The 10,026-nt window shown below is 29.4% G+C and overlaps 1 pseudogene; it reads left to right on the forward strand.

Annotated features, from left to right (window-relative positions):
* The first annotated feature begins 24 nt into the window (after positions 1–24).
* LOC113366292 lies at positions 25–9,807 on the forward strand (annotated as a pseudogene).
* The last annotated feature ends 219 nt before the right edge of the window (positions 9,808–10,026 follow it).

The raw sequence follows: 10,026 nt of genomic DNA on the forward strand, positions 1-10,026 counted from the left end.
TTAATCAATTTATCTGGTTGTTTGTGTTGATGACTTTTATTCAAAATGACTATTATAGAAAGTTAGTATTTATTTAAATTAGTGATTAAATTTCTTATTTGAAATGACGTCTATTATAAAACTGCATACCATTTCGGGGGCTATGGATGAAAGCCCCCCATGCTACATTCTTCAAGTTGATGAGGTGAAAATATTATTAGACTGTGGATGGGATGAAAAATTTGATCCTGATTTTATGAAAGAACTTAAGAGGTAATGTTGCTTTTTTAATGCACTATTTTTTTTTTGCTTATTTTTACATGAATATTCACTTATAGGCATATAACACAATTGATGTAGTTTTGCTATCATATCCTGATGCCAATCATCTAGGAGCTCTTCCATATATTGTCGGTCGACTAGGTTTGAATTGCCCAATTTATGCAACTATACCAGTTTATAAGATGGGACAAATGTTTATGTATGATTTATACCAGTCTCATTACAATGCAACTGATTTCAATATTTTCACATTGGACGATGTTGATGCTGCTTTTGACAAAATTGTTCAACTTAAATATAATCAAAGCGTAGCCATGAAAGGTTATAAATAATTCTAAAGTATTTAAATTGTTATTATATAATGAGCCTCATTTCTTAAATATTATCCTAGGAAAAGGTTACGGAATCACAATTACGCCACTACCAGCAGGCCATATGATAGGTGGTACTATTTGGAAAATTGTCAAAGTATTTATAGAAAAATGATTAAATTAAATAGAAATATGATAATTAGTGCCTGTTAATCTGTTGTAATTTATTTAGGAAGGCGAAGAAGATATTGTATATGCTGTAGATTTCAATCATAAAAAGGAACGGCATTTAAATGGATGTGAATTAGAAAAACTACAAAGGCCTTCTTTACTTATTACTGATGCTTTTAATGCGACATATCAACAGGCTAGACGTAGAGCAAGAGATGAAAAGCTTATGAGTAAGTTGAAGTAACTGTTTTGAATGTAACATAAATGTTCATATGTTTTGCATTTGTAACTATGTTTTTTACACATTTTTTATGTTAATCAATACATGAACTATAACTAATTTAATTTTTTCCAGCTAATATACTTCAAACACTTAGGAATAATGGTAATTTTAGTAGCAGTTGATACTGCTGGTCGTGTTTTGGAACTGGCTCACATGTTGGATCAACTATGGAAAAAAAAGAAAGTGGCCTATTGGCATATTCATTAGCTTTCTTAAATAATGTCACTTATAATGTTGTAGAGTTTGCAAAATCCCAGGTGCATTGTTTTAATAAGTTTGTGTTATTTATCCATATCCTATGTTAATGCTTAAAGCCTTCATATATAAAACTCTTTTGTGCATTTTTAGATAGAGTGGATGAGTGAAAAATTGATGAAAAGTTTTGAAGGAGCTAGAAATAATCCATTTCATTTTCGCCATGTTGTTCTATGTCATTCCATGGCAGAACTCGCTCGTGTTTCTAGTCCCAAAGTTGTATTAGCAAGTGGTATAGATATGGAATGTGGATTTTCACGAGAACTATTTGCTATGTGGGCTAGTAATCCTAATAACAGTATCATACTGACTGCTAGGTTTGCATAAACTCATTTTTAATTGAAAGCAGTTTTTTATATTAGAATGGTTGATTCATTAAGTTTTCCAATCTTATTTATTTTCTTCTAATTTCTAGACTTTACTATATATACTTTATTATATTACTATATATAATATATTACTATCACTTTGTTTTTATATATGTGTGATACTTTAGCCGATAATTCAAATAATCACAGAAGTTTATGCAACTATTTTTGTTTTATGATATTTTTTTATTTTTTTTAGATCATCACCTGGAACTCTTGGTCGCGACTTAATAGATAATGGTGGGGAGAGAACTATTGAATTATTAATGCAGAAACGAGTGAAGCTAGATGGTATTGAATTGGAAGAATATTTAAGACAACAAAAGGAAAATAGAGGACAAATGGCCTCAATGAAACGGTACTTTCTTATGAGGAAATTAATTGTTTATAAGCAATTTGAATAGAATCAAAAACAAACCATATTTATATAAACATTATATTTTACTTAGTAAATTATTTAATATGGTAATTGCGCAATGATAAATTATTGAAACTGAAAATAAAAAATAAAAAGGAGTAAAATTGGCTTGGGCGACTAAAATATTTATTTCTGAAATAGGGAGAAAGAGGTGATGAGCTCAGATTCAGAAGACGAACTGGAAATGAGTATAATTACTGGTAAACATGATATTGTTGTTAAACAAGAGGACAAACCACAGACTGGATTTTTCAAGACTAACAAAAAACAGCATGCCATGTTTCCTTTTGTTGAAGAGAAAATCAAATGGGATGAGTATGGAGAAATAATTAAACCTGAAGATTATAAATTTGCTGAAATGGTTGATGATGTTGAAGAAGTTAAAGAAAATATTATTTTGAAGCCAGTTGTAAAGAATGTTGAAGAAATAGGTAGGTTTCTCTTAAATTCTGGTATACACTAGCTGCTCTGAATTAGCAAAACTGTTCTATATGTATAATCCAAAACATTTTAATCCATGTTTTTAAATCACTGCATTAAATACTAAAATAAACACTTGATGAAACTAAATTATCTAGACACTTTTTACAAAAAAGAGTTCGCATAAGGTTCACACGCAATTGAAGTAAAACTTATTTGCTACTGTATGAAGTAGCAAATTTAAGTTAAGTAAAAATAAATACATCATCATATAACAATTTTGAATAATGTTTATTAGTAATATGGTAACACTCGTGATGCACACATTTATTAGTGTCAATCATTATACACATTTATATAATGTTAAATTATAAATTATGTATTCATAATAGCATTAAAAATATGTATAATATTTTAAAACAATCATGTAATTAAAGTCATACTTCAAATATGACATGATCGGTTTGTCATTGTAATTAGCATTTAGAAATGAAGCTTCATTAGAGAAATGAAGTAATTGCTGATTAATAAATTCTATAATATTCGTTCACACAGTGGATTATGTTAAACAACGTCTAAACAAATATTGTTTTTGCAACTTCACTCATCATGTAATTGTGTTTGAAGAACTTCATGTAATTAAAATTAACGTACATTTATTGACTGCTTGTATTTTTTTTTACTTTTTTGCTGGCGATATAATCTCATTCTTTGAACAGCTGTAATATCTGTCTTGCCTAAAAAATATTTTTCATGTTAATAATTTCAAAGGTTCATAGAAACTATGAATAATATAGTAATAATTTCTAATAAATAAATGTTTAATTTGTTTTATTATTTCCAAGGAACAGGGTAAAATATTTTTCTGATTCAGGCATAGTTCATTCAATCAAGATTTTTGTACAAGTATGTAACTTTAAAATGTTTAATTATCTATGCCGATTTTCTTGTTGATATCGGTACGTATACAATGTTTATGCGACCAGTATTGAAATGATTTCATCGAGAGCGAATGACGTACAGTTCGTGCGTAACGCTTTTTCCGTTACATGTGTACAGATTTACAACTTAGTCGCGCCTAAAGAAGTTTTACTTCAATGAACCTTGATTAATATTAAATTGTTTCAATAAGTAGTATATTAGCATAATTCAGTTTTTGTTTTTGTACATTAACTTAATAGTATTAATTTAGCTTCAACATTTTTATTATTCAGTTCTTAAACATCAAACCTGAATCTTTATATTATTAATTAGTAATTAGTAATTATATAATCACATGTTTTATTTCAGTTGATACTACAGAAACTCCGACAAAGTGTGTTTCAGCATTAAAAAAGATAGAAGTAAGCACAAAACAATTTACTTCACTTCATCTACTTGTTTTTCTCCTATTTACACTTACTTGTTTGGATTAATTTTTAGATTAAAGCACAAATACAGTATATAGATTTTGAAGGGCGATCAGATGGGGAGTCTTTATTGAAAATTCTTTCACAATTAAAGCCGCGTCGAGTTATAGTTGTGCGCGGTTCTGTAGAAGGAACTGATGCTATCAGATTACATTGTGGACAGATGGGTACTCGAGTATTTTGTCCAAAAAGAGGTGAAATTATTGATGCTACAACTGAGACTCACATTTATCAGGTATTTTAAGAAATATTTTATATTGACTTTAAGTGTTTTAGTTTGTTATTAATTTGTAAATAAGGGCAGAAATCTAATATTTGTTTGAGTTCTTTTTTTTAACTTCCTGTAGGGTAAGTTATTGTACCGGGCCGAAAGTCGGAATTGAAAATTTTTACATTTCTCGACGTTTTGAAGGTTTCTGAACATTTTGGCATACCTCCGAAAAAATGGATGTGTGTGTGTGTGTGTGTGTATGTATGTATGTATGTATGTATGTATGTATGTATGAATGGATACAAATTTCCAGTCACGTTTTCGGGCGCACGGATAAACCGATTTGAATGGTTCAAAAAATATTCGATTCCTATTGATAGGGAAAAGAGCTGATTAGTTTTTGGCAAAGGCAGGTTCAGCCGTTTCGGAGATACGGAGCAAAGAGTGCAGAAAATAGAAATCGACTTTTTGAGAAGACGGAGTATCCGATTTGAATGATCTAAAAAACATTCAATTAGTAATGATTGGGGGAAGTGTTTATTAGTTTTTGGCAAAAGCAGGCCCAGCCATTTCGAATATACGGAGCTAAATATGTAAAAAATGTCAGTTTTTGAGAGAACTAAGCATCCGATTTAGATGATTCAAAGAACTTTCTGCTTGTCTTAACAAAATAATTAATTTAGGAAAAAAAATTTTTGTTCCAACTTTTTTTTTTTTTAATATTTTGTATATCGAAAATAATTCAGATTTTATTTTTGATTCTGACTATAGTTCTAATATACTTTACAAATAATTTTAATTTTGCAATTCAGTTTATATAATTCTTATAAATATTAGACAATGTCACAATATTCAGTATTCCTCGAACATTTAGTTACGGTACGGGAAGTTCCAGCAATTTGCCTTAAGGCACGATGCCATAATTTCCTCAAGACAGAATTCCACTTACAGCTAGTTTCTATAGTATAATTACCAGTTTTGATTACAATTTCATATGTCTATATTGTTTCCTAATTCTTATAGTATTTGGTTGTTTGGAATGTAATTTCATTTTTCATTGACCTTTTGACAGGTCATTTTTGTAAAATAAACAAGTACTCAATTTAAATTATATATATATATATATATATATATATATATATATATATATATGTTTTCATAAAAAAATTCGATTCTCTAATTTTATGTTTTCTCGACGTTTCAAGCCATTCTGAATCGAATGAGACCAAATTTGGAAAAAGTATTTGTGTGTGTGTGTATGTGAACAGATTTTTTGCCGTAAATCGACGTTTTCTCGAAAACGGCTGGGCCGATTTTAGAAATTTGATGTATTTCGGTGAGGACTATCGTTTGTCAGTTTTGTGCGATGATCTGCCAAGCCGTTTCTTTGCAATTTGAAAAAAAGTGTTAAACTTTTCGTCCACATTTAAGCTCATCCTACCGAACCGATTCTAAAAAATCAAAAACCGTTCGAAAGATATTAGTTGAGAATGGTACTGATTAATTTTAGGTGAAAATCTACCGAGCTGTTTTCTTGTAATTAACTGTTGAAAAAAAAATTTAAGCCGATTTTTATGTATTTTTTTTAGCGATATATACCATGGTCTTATAGAACTTACTGAAATATTACGGCCTTATGGCAAATAGTTTGATTTTTAAAATTCATCAAAATTTGAGAAAATGAGTAGTTTTTTTGATATTTGTTAAAATTAAAATTAGACTATTTACTTGGTATAATGATAGAGTACTTGGTCTTGAACATAATAAACCTGTCCTGGAAACTGGTTCAATTATAAAAATTGATTTTTGAAAATTTGCTTTTAGAAAATACTCCGAGTCAAAGTGTTCGTTCGTTTTCAATTATGTGTAATAAATCCACTCGGAATACTTTTAATCACTCATAAATTAATTTATTTTTTATTGATTAAGTCGATTATTTAAACATATCGGGAAGTTCATGTAACTTGCCTCAAGGCTAAATACCAAACCAACTAGTTAGTTATTTACTCTAAACTTTTACATAAAAAAATAATTAATAACAATATGGGTACGAAATTCTTACATCAAATTGATGTTCACAAAAAAATCGATTTCGTTTTAGGATTATCACATGCAATTGTAATTTTATTTCTATTATTATTATAGGTCAGATTAACCGATGCTTTAGTATCCCAGTTAATGTTCCAAAAGGGCAAGGAGGCTGAAGTTGCATGGATGGATGCTGAAATTGCAGTTCGTGACAGCCATCTTGACAGAACTCAAGTTTCTGAAGAAGAAGAGCAAGAAGAGCCAATGGAACGTAAGTTTCGAAAACTTCAGAGAAAATTGTGTTCAGACATTGCAGTTTTTTGGAATGATTTTTATTAGCATCGTTCGAAAGTTTATGCATTTTTCTTGCATCCCTCAAGATATTCAAATTCATGTCAAAAAAACATTCCAAAATTGAAAGTATCTGAGCAAGTACCACCGCGCTTCATGCAAAGACACTCGTATACTGAGCTAACAAGATCTTTTACAAACGTTTTTTTACAAATCAATTTCAAATATTTAAAACCATGATAAGGGCTCGCATTGATTAGTTTTACCAGACGATAGAATTAGTGCATAAATTTCCAATTATCCTGAATCGCTCTTAAAAGTTCAAGAACTGTTTGAAAGATTGTAGTTGGAAATTGTCTGATCACTAAAGTTGTAATTATGTTAATTGTTAATTCTTATATCAATTTGTCTGATGCGTTTCTTTGCAATTAAGCAATTGTTGAAAAGAATATTTTGACCATTTTTATAAACTTTGCACGATTATAGAGCGACGGGATCGGAATCAGAGGTCTTGGGTTTGATACCCGCTTCGAGAAGCCTGAAATAAAGATATCAATATGTTTCTAAATGAAAATAGACCTTATCCGGCATCGTTGCATCACTATTTAATAATAATATAAAGTTTAATAATGAAAGTTATCACAACTTTTAGGATTCTGATTGCTGTTCAAAAACTTCAAAAAAAAAAACACATAGTCTAGTTTTGCCACTTGCCTTAAGGTTGTCACTTACATCTAGTTTTATGTTATCACTTTTTTCAACTAATTTTATTTTAACCCTCCGTCGGTCGGAGTTGTCTGGCCAGACTTTTTTCGACTACAATTAAAAAAAAAATACTTTTAGTAATCTTATCGACTTGAAATTTCTTGACTTTTCCTAAAATTTCATTCGTTCAATGAAAAAATCAGGACGAAAAAATGTACAGAAGGATAATTATAAGAATATTAACTTTTTTATACTTCGAACAGGCGGAGTGGTCTGTCTAGACCAACCAAACATTTTGTACGAAGAGTATGACGGTATTTTCTATTTAAATCGCGTTTCTTTTTTGCTCTGTATTGTAACCTGAAAGTTAGTATTTACACGCACACATATGAAAATTCTTTGAAAACCTATCAAACTTATTGGTTATCGCAAACATTGAAAATCGGATGAATAATGCGCACATTATCAACAATTTTTCTACCCATACTGCGTTGGAAACTTTTTTGGCAAACCTGTAGCCGTAAGTATGCAGTACAATTAAAATTATATTTTCACTTTGAGTTTTACAGCTCATTTCAAAGGCGGCGCCCCTCATTTCGTTTTCATTTGAAAATCACTTTCATTTCGAAGGCGCCAAAGAAGAATAAATATTGTTTTCCATTGATATAAAACATAAAAATTAACGAAAAAAAAACGTTTTTTTATATTACATGATTTGTTTTTTGAAATATTTTTATTAAAGACAAGCTCAACACATGCAAAAGACGGTAAGAAAAAGAAAAAATCAAAACTATAAATATTTACTATTAATAATCGTTTAATATATATGACACCAAAAACTCATTTATCCCATATAAATGCATGTAAAATGAATGGTGGTCCAGCCAGACCACTCCGACCGTTCGAAGGTAAATAAATATCTGATCGGCGGAGGGTTAATGTATTCTGCAAGTTAGTGTTTAAACACTAACAGAAATTGCATATATTCATTTTTAACTTCCCATAGGGTCAGTTATAGTAATAGTTCAAAAATCGATATTGAAAATTTTTGCTATCTCGTTTCGAAGGTTTTTAGACATATTTTGGCATACCCTAAAAAAATGGATATGTGTGTATGTGTTGATACAATTTTTCGTCGACGATTTCGGGCGTACGGATCAATCGATTTGAATGGTTCAAAAAACATTTGTATGCGTTTTATTTGATTTAATCGCAATATTATTTTTATTTTGAATTTTTTTATGATGGTATAATTCAATAATATATTAATATATCTTTCTAAGTGTTTACTTTCTGCTTACGTATCATTGTTAATTCAATATTGATTTCAATCAACTATGGATCTTACTATTCTAGAAAACTCAGATGCAGATTGTATTCTCACTTTGGAGCCGTTAGCAGCTACTGATATTCAAGGGCATAGATCTGTGTTCATCAATGAATTGAAGCTAGCCGATTTCAAACAAGTATTGAATAAGTGCAACATTCCATCTGAATTTTCAGGTGGTGTATTATGGTGTTGCAATGGAACTCTTGCTATTCGTAAGGTGAGTAAAGTCGATTTTTTATTGCTGTATTATTGATTGATAATATTGTTTCGTTTTGTAAGAACTTAGAAAAAAGCATGCAAATACGAAATGTAAATCATATTGGTAGTTATTCAATTATATGGTGCTGTATGGTGTAATGGCTAAGCTTACAGACTCGTGTGGACGGGGTCGTGAGTTCTCGAACCTCGCTCTGATGACGATCTTACATTGTGCAGTCGCGATGGTCATTTTCACTTGAATATATGGATAAAAAATATGTTGCTGATTGAAAATATTTTGTACATGCGGTATGAAATGGCGATAGAAAATCTGTCACACTATTTTTCCCTGAATCGAATTGGAGTTTAACTCAGCTTACGGATCTACCCATACTTTGACAGTACATTGAACTAATAACATTTATATTATCTTCATTTGTTTTAAGATATACATATTTTAACATCAAAGACAATTCAGATTATGTGGCTTATTTTATATTTGTTATATAAGTCAGATATGTCACTATTTAGAAAAGTTACTTAGACATTATGAATTATAATTCTAAATAAACAACACAAAAGGGCACTGGGTGTTACTGTGCTAAGGTTAATAATCACTGATTCGATTTTGATAATTCAAAGTTGATTATTTACAAAAAGAACATACTTAAATAAAGTCTAGCAAAAAATATGTTAATAGCGTTTGCGTTTTTATTCTTTAAATATTTCATTTAAAATAATTTGTCCGATTTCCCATATTTTATCTGCTATATTGCAAAGCCCTTTTCTGAAATGTTTACATTATTATCATATACATTTCTCGGTAATTTCAGAGACTTGGAGTTTAGATTCTCGAACACAGGTTCACTAAGTCAAGCTTGTCAAAAGTATTATTTTTATCATATATCATATATTTAAATATTCATAAAATGTTAATATTTTTTCATTAAATTTATACTGATAATGAGGTATACCGTTAATTCATAACTTCACATTATATTTATTAATTTAACAGGTTGATACAGGACATGTAACTGTTGAAGGTTGCTTATCAGAAGATTATTATAAAGTCCGAGAACTACTATATGAACAATATGCTATTGTTTAAAAATAATGGAATATAATGAATAATCTAATTAACAGCTGGAAACATTGCAGGTAAAATCGGTTGAATAAAAATTAATTTCAATATTTATGAAATTTGTACATCAATTATTAAATATTTCTAATGTACTGTAACAATGAAATTAATGGAATATCAGATTATAGTTATTTATACAAAAGTGTATAGAATAAATTTAAGCATCCTATTTAGAAATTAAAGCTATATTATTAACATGGCTATTTATAATTAAATTCCCAAAGGA

This window comes from Ctenocephalides felis, unplaced genomic scaffold, assembly GCF_003426905.1.
Source record: "Ctenocephalides felis isolate EL2017-DRISC unplaced genomic scaffold, ASM342690v1 CF-g0.4_SCAFFOLD_01170, whole genome shotgun sequence".
NCBI classification, from domain to species: domain Eukaryota; kingdom Metazoa; phylum Arthropoda; class Insecta; order Siphonaptera; family Pulicidae; genus Ctenocephalides; species Ctenocephalides felis.